The 12,859-nt window shown below is 44.7% G+C and overlaps 1 long non-coding RNA gene across 9 annotated transcripts in view; it reads left to right on the plus strand.

Annotated features, from left to right (window-relative positions):
• The window catches only part of LOC149984126 (uncharacterized), a 182,327-nt gene that overhangs the window by 57,661 nt on the left and 111,807 nt on the right, over nt 1-12,859 (plus strand). The window contains exons 3-4 of one of the 9 annotated variants that reach the window (XR_016495409.1): nt 9,538-9,610; nt 9,808-9,822. The exons of 7 other annotated variants lie outside the window; for them this stretch is intronic. This is a non-coding gene — a long non-coding RNA (uncharacterized LOC149984126). Of the gene's footprint in view, nt 1-5,767; nt 5,848-9,537; nt 9,611-9,807; nt 9,823-12,859 lie in introns of those variants that run through there. One more of the 9 variants, XR_016495407.1, reaches the window with a different exon arrangement.

Raw genomic sequence — 12,859 nt, forward strand, 5'->3', positions numbered from 1 at the left:
TTCGCCAACACATCCCAGTGCCAACACACATCGCCGCACTGGTCGGGCTACAGGGAGCATTCAACCAGGTAAGGTTGGGCAGGCTCGGTGCTCAAGAGCTCCAGTGTGCCTGCACGGTCCGGTCTATCCAGTGCCACCTCCACGCACCAGACCTCCGGTGGCAGCCCCCCACACCAGGCTGTCTCTCCGTCTTCTGCCTACAGGGTCTCCCGCCTGTCCAGAGCTGCTAGAGTCTCCCGCCTGTCCAGAGCTGCTAGAGTCTCCCGCCTGTCCAGAGCTGCTAGAGTCTCCCGCCTGTCCAGAGCTGCTAGAGTCTCCCGCCTGTCCAGAGCTGCTAGAGTCTCCCGCCTGTCCAGAGCTGCTAGAGTCTCCCGCCTGTCCAGAGCCGCTAGAGTCTCCCGCCTGTCCAGAGCCGCTAGAGTCTCCCGCCTGTCCAAAGCCGCTAGAGTCTCCCGCCTGTCCAGAGCCGCTAGAGTCTCCCGCCTGTCCAGAGCCGCTAGAGTCTCCCGCCTGTCCAGAGCCGCTAGAGTCTCCCGCCTGTCCAGAGCCGCCAGTCTGCAAGGATCTGCCAGAGCCCCCAGTCTGCAAGGAGCCGCCAGTCTGCAAGGAGCCGCCAGTCTGCAAGGAGCCACCAGTCTGCCAGGAGCCGCCAGTCAGCCAGGAGCCGCCAGAGCCGCCAGTTAGCCAGGAGCCGCTAGAGCCGTCAACCAGCCTGAGCTATCTCTCAGTCCCGAGCTACCTCTCAGCCTGAGCTACCTCTCAGTCCTGAGCTACCCCTCAGTCCTGAGCTACCCCTCAGTCCTGAGCTACCCCTCAGTCCTGAGCTACCCCTCAGTCCGGAGCTGCCCCTCAGTCCGGAGGAGTTTGTTTAGTCCAGAGGTGTCCCTCAGTCCCGTGGGCCCATTTATTAGGGTTCCCAGGTCAGGGTTGGCTGCGATGGTCGCCGTTCCTAGGAGGCCACAAAAACTGACTAAGACAATGGTGGAGTGGGAGGGAGCCGCCACCGTGGACAGACACCCACCCAGACCCTTCCCTATGGGTTTAGGTGTGCGTCTGGGAGTCCGCACCTTTAGGGGGGGGGGGGGGGGGGTGTACTGTCACACCCTGACCTTAGTGTTCTTTGTTTTCCTTGTTATTTTGGTTAGGTCATGGTGTGACATGGGTGATGTATGTGTTTTGTCTTGTCTAGGGGTTTTGTATGTTTATAGGGCTGTTCCCTTTCTAGGTAGTTTGTATGTCTATGGTTGCCTAGATTGGTTCTCAATTAGAGGCAGCTGTCTATCGTTGTCTCTGATTGGGAACCATATTTAGGCAGCCATATTCTGTAGGTAATTTGTGGGTGGTTGTCTTCTGTCTTTGTGTCTATGCACCAGATAGGACTGTTTCGGTTTTTCACATTTGTTGTTTTGTATTTTGTAGTGTTCGCGTTTATTGTCTTTATTAAACATGTTGAACACTAACCACGCTACGCTTTGGTCCGATCCTTCGTCCACAGAAGAAAACCGTTACAGGTAGACCTAAAGGTTTTTAGGAAAAATAACCCTATCAAAACAGAAAGCTCATTGAAAGAGGTAATATGTCAGGCCTATTGGGACGAAATCATTGTTAGCCTATTGTATAGATAATAGAACTAAAATGAAGGACACTTTTAAGAGATCAGATTTTTATTTATAAATACTTTGCTACAATGACACACTTAGCTAGCTACCCACCTCGTCCTTTCTGTTAGCATGTGCACATAGTAAACCATCAGGACACTACTACACCACACTCTCTCTCTTGCTCTTGGTCCTGCTTATCTTTGTATATACTGATGTCACATCTGCTCCTCCCCTCCAGTGTACGACATCGCCAGAGTACTAAACACCGGTCCTGGGATTCATCATTACGCACACCTGGCACACATCATTGCGCGCACATGTTAATCATTATGATTCACACCTGGACTTCATTACCTTCATAAATTTCCTCCCCTTTATATGTCACTCTCTTATGTTTTCTCACCAGTTGCTATTATTATTGTGTACTGGCGTATAGCCACATGGACTTGTATTGTTTCTGGTTTTGTTTATTAAACGTTTCACCTGTACCTGCTTCCCGACTCACAGCTCCGTTATCACAACTAAACAAAAATGTAAACGCAACATGCAACAATTTCAAAGATTTTAATGAGCTACAGTTCATATAAGGAAATCAGTAAATTTAAATAAAATCATTAGGCCCTGATCTTTGGATCAGAAAACACATCTCCTTCACATAGAGTTGATCAAGCTGTTGATTGTGGAATGTTTTCCCACTCCTCTTCAATGGCTGTGCGAAGTTGTTGGATATTAAGTGGGAACTGGAACACACTGTCATACACGTCGATCCAGAGCATCCCAAACATGCTCAATGGGTGACATATCTGGTGAGTATGCAGGCCATGGAAGAACTGGGGCATTTTCAGCTTCCAGGAATTCTTGACCTGGAGCCGTACATTATCATGCTGTAAAATGAGGTGATGGCGGCTGATGAATGGCATGACAATGGGCCTCACGGTATCTCTGTGCATTCAAATTGCCATCAATAAAATGCAATTGTGTTCATTGTCCGTAGCCTATGCCTGCCTATACCATAACCCCACCACTAACATGGGGCACTCTGTTCACAACGCTGACAGCAAACCGCTCGCCCACACAACGCCGTACAAGTGGTCTGCAATTGTTAGGGCGGTTGGACATACTCCCAAATTCTCTACAACGGCGTTGGAGGCGGCTTGTGGTAGAGAAATGAACATTCAATTCTCTGGAAACAGCTCTGGTGGACAGTCCTGCAGTCAGCTTGAGACATCTGTGGCATTGTGTTATGTGACAAAACTGTCAGGCAAAGGAGAATTACTCACTAACAGGGATGTAAACACATTTGTGTACAAAATCGGAGAGAAATTAGCTTTTTGTGTGTATGGAAAATGTCTGGTATCTTTTATTTCAGCTCGTCAAGCATGGGACCAACACTTTTTACATGTGTTTATATTTTTGTTCAGTGTATGTTACCTTGATTTTGCACCTCAGGGTTTTTTTTTCTGAAAATATTTAGCGATCTCCATGACAGTAGCTAAAACAAGGGGCTATAGAAGCACACAAGTAGCCTACAAATGCATGCTGGGCCAGGCATGCCCTGAGCTGGTGAAGTGAATACTATTGGCGGTACTGGAGCGAAATTGGAGTGGGAGAGAAGGTCAACACTCTAGCCTTTGGGAAACTCCCTCCACGCTCCAGTCAAATTGGTCACGCTCTGCTCCAGGTCCACTCCGCTCACATAGGTATACTCTGATCTGTACCCACTGTGAATACCAACCACTTATTTTGTCCACCAGGTGTCAGTAAAGGACAACAGTAGAACAACCAACACTTAAATGCACTGAGGGACTGTCATTGAGCTGAAAAAGTGAATAGATAGTGTATCACTATGGAGTGCAGTGATATGTTTGGTAAACTTGTTGAACAGGCCAGAACACCAAACGGTCAGTAACCCCACTTCCTTCCTTGTCAAGACTAGACACTATGTCTCTTGAAAAGGAAACTGAAACCACAATGCACCATGTCATTAAAGGCACACTCTTCAGGAATGGAGGAAGCAGAGTGATGGCATGTTGAAGTTGGCAAGCCAGTGGGGTTGGTGGATCTTGTGATTAGGATGCCACACTCCTTAATTTGTGAATACCCTCAAAGACTGGGCAAACATAAAACATGTAAATAAATGTAACATGCAAATAACAATTGATTTACGTTGATACATTTTTAGTTCTTAAGTAATGATTCAAAATGAGAGTTCATCAGAGCGGCCAGCACGCAGGCTCTTTCAACATGATGGCAAATCCAGCCCTCTGATTCTGGAACGGCTCCGTAACCACAGATGCTGGGAGAAGGGAAGGAAGTACAGGGTGAGTATTTAATTATTTTTTAATATTTTTTATTTAACTAGGCAAGTCAGTTAAGAACAAATTCTTATTTTCAATGACGGCCTAGGAACAGTGGGTTAACTGCCTGTTCAGGGGCAGAACAACAGATTTGTACCTTGTCAGCTCGGGGATTTGTAATTGCTTGCTTGAACACGCTTCTTTCTTTCCTTCTTTCTTCCTTTCTTTGCCATGTCCAAGGCTCTGAATTCTACCAGATGCCTCATTGGTTACTGCTGCAGTTGGCCCGCCTACCAGGGTGGACTCCTTCCCTAGGTAAATCCAATATCACTAATAAGGATGGGTTATCAAACCCTATCGTTAGTCAATCCATATTATGTACAGACAATATGAAGTAGTTGACATTTTCTTCCGCAGGCGAACTACAACCAGCTAGAAGAGATCTACAACCTGTGGCGTAACTATGGCAACATAAAGGACTCATGGGCTTAATGTGCTGAGCATCACTGATTGGTTCTTCAACAAGCAAGATGTCCCTACAGCCTATTCTCTCTCTCTCTCCACACCATAGACACATGTTGGTGTGAGAGTGGTGAAAGGGTTTGCTGTCCCTTTTTTTTTGCTTATTTCTGTCTATATATATCTTTTTTGGGTAGGTAGGTTAAGTGATACATTTTAGTGGTTGTCATGATGGAGACCAGGCAGTGAATTATCCGGTTTAGTTAGGTTTAATAACTCTTCAATCAGACAATTAACATGGAGTCCACCGAGCTACTGGTCCTCATTGCTAGTGTCGTAACGTGACTTATTTATTAAATGTGAAGACTGTTGTATTATCAAATCAATTCTCTATCTATAATTATTCTGTGATTAAATTAATCACGAAATAGTAATATAACTGTTCAGATATTTTATTATCTTATCGATTACAGTCTTCTATTAATGTATTATTACCTCATCAGTCTCATTCCTGAATGTCGCAAACCCTTGGATATCTGCACGAATCCTGACATAAATCATGAATCAGCGATATACAAATTGGCTTAATTATTTATTTACTAACTAACAAATCAATTACATGAACACACCTAGAGTAGGTCATACATTGGTTACTAACATGTGGCAAAGAAAAGTCCCTAGTGGACAAAACCGATATGACGGCTTGGTAGACAAAGGAAAGGGGTGGGGACAGCTCAAGAGCGGTAAATTCAGATTTTATAACGATACTCATGGAAATGCTAATACTTTGAACATGAGCAACCGCTCATTCGAAAATAAATGGCAATTTACATATTTACTAGTGTATGCCTTTGTTGTCCCTCTCTGCGAACACCGGTCTGTCTGCTGGATAGATTGTAAAGTCTCTGGTTTGTCCACCAGAGATCAAAGTCTTTCGTAGTTGTAGTTTTCTCAGCTGGCTCTGGATAGTGTCTGTTGTAATGGATACGTCAGACGTACTATTCGGTCGTTCGACCGGTAGCGTTTACCAGACAAAAGTACAGCTGCAGCCTGAATAATTGTTCTTTAGTTTGTAGAATTCTTAGCCATTTCAATGTAGAAATTATCTCCATGTTCTCTGGTCTTATCCTTTGGAGTTGCTAACCATTTCAACATGTAACGGCAGCTTCCATGTTTTCTGGTCTACTGTAAATTTATACAACATTCAGATGCAAACCCCATAATTGAGAAGTGTATACAAATAAAGAAACAGTAATGTGTGTCTCCTGTCCTTCATGAGGTCACCAAATGAAACAACCTCGATATGACTGTTCCTTAAGTGTTCCCGGACTAAACCAACTGCTTGGAATACAGAAATACTGTTCAATTATTCAACCTTTTGATGTCCAAGTGTCTCTCTGTGTTCCACAGTCACATTACATACTCAATACTACAGAGCCCAGAAGCAGCGTGTTTTACGACCGCCATAAAGAGGCCCCCTCCACCTCTGCAGGAGAGAGAGGACACTGTAGAGCGGACCCACTGTGACCTGATCCTTCAGATCTTCACAGGAGAGTTATGACACAAGGTTAGTCCTATCTGGTGATGACGATGACACGCATAACCAATCAGTTACGGAGATATCTATCAGACATCGCCCCTTTTCTGAGAGAAATAAAAACTCTAATATCCTCTCTACCTGATACCTAATAATTCACCGTGTGGACTGTTTCAATGCAATCTATTTGTATTTCAATAACATATCCTTTTTAGTAAAATAAGTTTTGTTTTTCTTTTAACATCGACATAACTGTGTCAACTCGGACATCGGGGTAGACAGCCCTTTGTCCACAGCAACATAAGGATTATTCTGCCCCGAAACAGTTGCTGTTCCTATACATCTTTCTTTCTTTTGTCTCTTTCTTTTGTCTCTGAACCTCAGTGGTAGTTTTACCTCTCGACCTCTGGAGGTCATTCTCACCAGTTGTGGTGAGGCTGGCTGAGGTGGTGGATTGAGTGAGGGGATGGAAGTTGGCTGGCTCACAGGCAGGACCTGTGTGCTGTCCTCACTGGTAGACCGGGTGACTCTTTCATTGTTCTGCTGCTCTCTGGAGTAGGTGTTACACCCTGATCTGTTTCACCTGTTGTGTGTGTAACGGATGTGAAACGGCTAGCTTAGTTAGCGTGGGCGCTAAATAGCGTTTCAATCAGTGACGTCACTTGCTCTGAGACCTTGAAGTAGTAGTTCCCCTTGCTCTGCAAGGGCCGCGGCTTTTGTGGAGCGATGGGTAACGATGCTTCGAGGGTGACTGTTGATGTGTGCAGAAGGTTCCTAGTTCGCACCCGGGTATGGGCGAGGGGACGGTTTAAAATTATACTGTTACATTGATGCTGTTGACCCGGATTACTGGTTGCTGCGGAAAAAGGAGGAAGGTCAAAAGGGGGGTGAGTGTAACGGATGTGAAACGGCTAGCTTAGTTAGAGTGGGCGCTAAATAGCGTTTCAATCAGTGACGTCACTTGCTCTGAGACCTTGAAGTAGTAGTTCCCCTTGCTCTGCAAGGGCCGCGGCTTTTGTGGAGCGATGGGTAATGATGCTTCGAGGGTGACTGTTGATGTGTGCAGAAGGTCCCTAGTTCGCGCCCGGGTATGGGCGAGGGGACGGTCTAAATTTGTACTGTTACATGTGCTTGTCTCCACCCCCCACCAGGTGTCTCCCATTTTTCCCTATTTTCCCCTGTGTATTTATACTTGCATTTTCTGTTTGTCTGTTGCCAGTTCATCTTTCCTTGTCAGATCGTACTAGTGTGTTTTTTTCTAGTTTTCCTGTTTCTCAAGTTTGTGTTTTTAGTCTTCCTGGTTCTGACCCTTCTGCCTGCCCTCGACCTGCCCTTTGCTTGCACTCTGTATGAAAATAAACTTTCTGAGATTTGAACTATCTGCCTCCTGTGTCTGCATCTGGGTCTTATCCTGAGTCGTGATAGTAGGTGACTCTGGAAAACCCTGAAGGTGTTCATTTTCCACAATGTAGGATCTTAGCTCTAGAGATTTGCTGATGACAACTGCTAGTGTTTTCCATCCTTTCCCTCTGTCCAGCTTGACTCTTACACTCTGTCCAGGCTGTAATTCCGGTAGGGGGTGCACTGAATGCCTCCTGTTATCTTCTTTGGGATAGGGGGCAGCATTTTCACTTTTGGATGAAAAGCGTGCCCAGAGTAAACTGCCTCCTACTCAGTCCCAGATGCTAATATATGCATATTATTAGTAGTATTGGATGGAAAACACCCTGAAGTTTCTAAAACTGTTTGAATGATGTCTGTGAGTATGGCAGGCAAAAACCTGAGAAAAAATCCAAACAGGAAGAGAGAAATCTGAGGTTTGTAGTTTTTGAACCCTATCGAATACACAGTGGGATATTGGTTATGTTGCACTTCCTAAGGCTTCCCCTAGATGTCAACCGTCTTTAGAACGTTGTTTGAGGTTTCTACTATGAAGGGGGGCTGAATAAGAGGGGAATGAGTCAGAGGACTGCCAGCAGTCACACGCTGGTCACACGCATTTCACATGAGAGGTATCTCCCGTTCCTTTGCTTTTCTGAAGACTGAGGAATTCTCCGGTTGGAATATTATTGAACATTTATGATAAAAACATCCTAAAGATAGATTCTATACATAGTTTGATATGTTTCTATGACCAGTAATATAACTTTTTTGAATTTTCGTCCGACCTTTCCGCTGGACTTGCACTCACGTTTGGATTTGTTTACCAAACGCCCTAACAAAAGGAGATAAATTGGACATAAATTATGAACTTTATCGACCAAATCAAACAGTTATTGTGGAACTGGAATTCCTGGGAGTGCATTCTGATGAAGATCATCAAAGGTAAGTGAATATTTATAATGCTATTTCTGACTAATGTTGACGGCGCAACATGGCGGATATTTCTTTTGGCTGTTTTGGGCTCTGAGCGCCGTACTCAGATTATGCCTTTTCCGTAAAGTTTTTTTGAAATCTAACACAGCGGTTGCATTAAAGACGAACTGGTAAGCTTGTTTGGCTTTTTGGTCCTTCTGTTTAAAACTGTTGTGGCTGATGCGTTTTGGTTGGAGTTTCCCATCCAGCACTGGGATCGATCCAAACTGGATCTGACGTCCAGTCATGAGTTGTGCTGGGCTTGATACTGTTGTGCTGATGGGTGTGGCTCAGTAGCACATTAGAGCCATGTGTGGGTCAGGTTGTTTAAGAATTCACTTAGCCGTCTGTACAGCTCTCTCCGCATCTCCATTTGCCTGTAGGAAATGGGGACTGAAGGGGGTATGAGTGAAACCATACTCCTTGAACTCAGTGCAGACAAGCTGAGTAGTGTTGTCACTAACGAGCTCGGTAGGTATCCCCCAACTTACAAACATACCTTTGAGGCAGGTGATGACCTGCTGATTAGTGTTGGTGAGCTATTTGTATGTCCCTAGAATAGTAGTCCAGCAGTATGAGGTATTTCTTGCCCTCTAGCTCACACAGGTCAGCTGCGATCTTCTGCCACGGACCCTTAGGTAAAGGTATCATGACAAGTTGCTCTCTCTTTTGAGTTGGTTTGTTCTCTATACAGATCCTGCATGACATCCCTTTTCTCGTGATGTGAGGGCTGATGCCCGGCCACCACACCGACATCTTGGCTCTTTCTCTGCACTTTGTCAGCCCCCATGTGACCTTTGTGTATCTGTAGAACTTCTTCTCTCTGTGAAGCTGGGCTGACAATCCTGTCTTGATATAGCACAAGTCTGTCCCGCCCCAATAGATGCGCTTTCGCTGTGTGGTATCCCTGTAGCGAGTAGGGTAGCTGCGCCATTCGGAGGCCAGCCTTTTCGGATGTAGCCCATGACCATTTGGAGGGCTGCATCATTGCGTTTCGCCTCTATGATGTCATCCAGCATGTGTGCAGACACTGGTCTGCTCTCCCCCCCAGCTTCCACATATGCTTTGACTTATTATTCTGTGTCGGATGTGTTTTCTTTCAGTGGGTTTCTTGTCAGTGTGTCAACCACCACAGCCTGCTTCCCAGGAACGTGCATTGCTTTCACATTGAGGCACATGAGTAGTCACTGATACCTGAATGGTGCTTTGTCCAGGTCGTACGTGTTGATCAATGGAACGAGCGGCTTACGGTCTGTCTGTAAAACTAAACTGCCCATGCATCCTCTAGGTTATATCAGCTGTGTCGGTGAACCGCTCCCGCATCTGAACTGGCTGACACAGAGGGTACAGCATGATCATAGGTGAGAGGTCAGGTCAACAGGAAGTATTATTAAGGAGATGCTTTACATTGAAATACAGATAGAGATGCAGTAGTCCCAGAGTTAATGATCTCTGCAGTTTTGCATTTCACCTCCTGATGATTGTGATGACTGATCGTGTTAGAATAAAAAAAACAAGGCTTAATCATGCTCTCTATCCATCTGGCTCTTGTCTGTAGGTATGTTTTGATGTGAGAGGAAGCCAGTCCCCTCATCGCCACCTTACCCGCTCTTATCCTTCGGGCCAACTGGAGGCCCAAGGCTGGTTAGGAGACACCGCTAGAGACACTGTAATTGTGATGAACTGAGAGAATATTTGGGTAGCACTGTAATTCATTAATCATATGCTGTCTTCCTCTGTTCTTACCTCTTTCCCTTTCTGTGTCTTCTACACCTCTCTCCCCACCTCGTCTTTCTTCCTCGTTTCATAATGGACATCATATGTGCATTGGAGTACAGATTGAACTTGTATTTGTAATATAATATTACAATGCTTATAATTTTAATGCATGTATTATGTATTCATAACACCTGGATAATGAACTTCTTTCAATAAAGCGTTTCACATTCTCCACTGGTTGAAATTAAGTATCTCATTGAAATAGTATCCTGTGTCCTCAGATTAATACAGATGAAGGGAGATAGATATGCATAGTTTAGAGAGTACATGAAGAGTACATGATCAGTGAATATATTCAATGTACAGGCTACAATGTCGGGATCTCATGCGTGGTAATAACTACAGTACATGTATATAGGACTTGCATCCCTGGCACATTAAAATGATTATATTCTACTCAATCCATAGGCTTCATTAATGCCATTCAGACTTGAAGTTGATACAACAACTATGATAGCTGAGGTTCATAGATTGGTATGTATATTAGTTCAGAACCTAACATTTTAGGGTCCATACACAGACGGGCTACATACTGTAGCTAGCTACAAATCCATAGGCATACAGTTATTTTTATCCTCCACTACACAATAAGCAAGTAAATAGTTAGCTAGCTACGTTACTTCATCTACATTGCATGGCAAGACAAGCTTACACAATTGTACATTCAATTTGCAGTAAATGCTTTAGCTCGCTAGATTCTTTACATCCACTCAATCCCAAGACGACAGACAGCCTAGTTTGAGGGTTTTCTCAGGAGCTCCTAAAACATTAAACAACACGAATTACAATGTCATACTGTACTCATGTCATAACACTAGCTAGCTAGCTGGCTAATGTTAGCTAGTTAGTTAACTTGCTAAATTGCGATTTTCGTAAATGAACTTTATGACAAAAAAATATGCACAATCGTTTGTCTCTACATTAACTAACATATTCCTCTCAATTGTAAATTTTTAGGTTGACTCGTTATGACATTATAATTACCTACATTTGCTTCCACCATAATGTTTTGTCAGCCATTTTTGTTGAAGAAAGCCACCAGGGATGGGTGGCTCGCGACAAATACGTCATTGGAACCACTCAATATGATTGGTTATATAAAAATCTTGGGACCCAAATGTGTGGCAACGTGAGTGCTCTAACTCCCCATTGTGGTGCTCTGGAGCAATGAAGTTGTGATGCTTGGTACCTCTAAGTGTAAGCTCACAACTTTTAAAGGAGGAACCACTGTAGCCCCCAAGACAAGGTTCCTCTTATCATTATCCATACCCGAACCATCTCTCCCTGGTACCTTACATTACACAAACACCAACTCATTCTATGAAATGCATGATGTAGGTTTTATCACCAACCCATTAAATCAATTGTCAGTTCCAGATACCCCTATCTCGAGTAAAACCCATATCCTTGACCACACACCTAGACCAGCTGCAGGGAGCTGGAGTATGCACCTTGACAAATATACAGCATTATTAGAACAGAAATGTCTTACTATTTGTTAAGTATACATAATTGTTAACTATTAATATTAAACAAAGCAGGTAAACATGTTAATTTTCCACTCACAAGGCCCACAGTGATACTGGTAATAAGGTAGTGTGGGGCATGGAATGGGTTGGGGAGTATTTCCTTAGTCATGGGTCTAATATAAGTGCAGGAGTAGCAGTTCTGTTCTCATCAGGCCTAGATCTTAAAGTATCATCTACCTCAGAGGTGGAGCTGTAACATTGTTCTGGGCTCCTGAATCTGGCCTAGTGGTTTTTCAGACAATCATACGGTAACAGTTGAGTATAGCTTGGCAGTTGTACCTCGTCCGAGGTCTTACTGGCACTTTAGTGCTAAATGATTGCATGATGACTCATTTTGTGAGGGGTTTGGTGTATTTTGGGAGAGTTGGAAAGGGAAGAAAGCTGAGTTTGAGAACTTAAGACAATGGTGGGAGATGGGGAAAACACAAGTAAGGATGTTTTGCCAGCAGCACTCTTCCCATGGGACAGCAAGGATAAGGTCTACTATTCAGAGGTTGGAGCAGGATATTAGAGGCATTGAGGATAGCCTTATTGGGCAGCAGGTTTTAGGGTCAGAGAGGGAGTTGAGGGCTAAGCGGACGCAGCTGGGGTTTTACATGATCAGGTAAAGGGTGCGCTTATTAGAGAATGGATGGCTACCCTTACGGAAAGGGGTGCTCCAAGTGCATTCTTCTTCAACTTGGAGAGGAAGTCGGCGCAGCAGAAGCAGATGTTCCATTTGCGGTGTCCTTCAGGGTCTCTGATGTCAGATCCAGCGAGACTGAGGAAGATGACTATGGACTTCCACGCAGACAACAGTGACAGCAATACTGATCCACAGTGTGCTCAGGGAATTCTATAGGGGGTTGCCTAAGCTTGGGCCTGAGCAGAGTGCTGGGCTGGAGGGGAATCTTTAGTTTCAGGAACTAACAGCGGCTGTGCAGCAGCTCTCCCCAGGCCGTGTGCCGGGGATCGATGGACTGACAGCTGAGTTTTATAAATGTTTCTGGGGTATATTGGGGAGGGACCTCTTAGAGATCTTTTGGGAGTCCTTTGAGAGCTCTGTACTACCAGTCAGCTGCCAGCGGGCAGTGTGGTCACTACTGCCGAAGAAGGGGGACCTAACTCTATTGAAGAACCAGAGGCCGGTGTTGTTGCTCTGCTTGGATTACAAAATACTGTCCAAGTGTTTGGCAAATCGAATGAAACGTTGTTAGTAGTTCATAGGGACCAGGCATACTGTGTGCCTGGGCGGACAATAATGGACAACTTGTTTCTTTTGAGAGACATCATTAGGATGTATGATCAGGACCTGGGAATAAT

The sequence above is a fragment of the Oncorhynchus mykiss genome, chromosome 4 (genome assembly GCF_057628025.1).
Source record: "Oncorhynchus mykiss isolate SJ-2025 chromosome 4, ASM5762802v1, whole genome shotgun sequence".
In the NCBI taxonomy this organism is placed as follows: domain Eukaryota; kingdom Metazoa; phylum Chordata; class Actinopteri; order Salmoniformes; family Salmonidae; genus Oncorhynchus; species Oncorhynchus mykiss.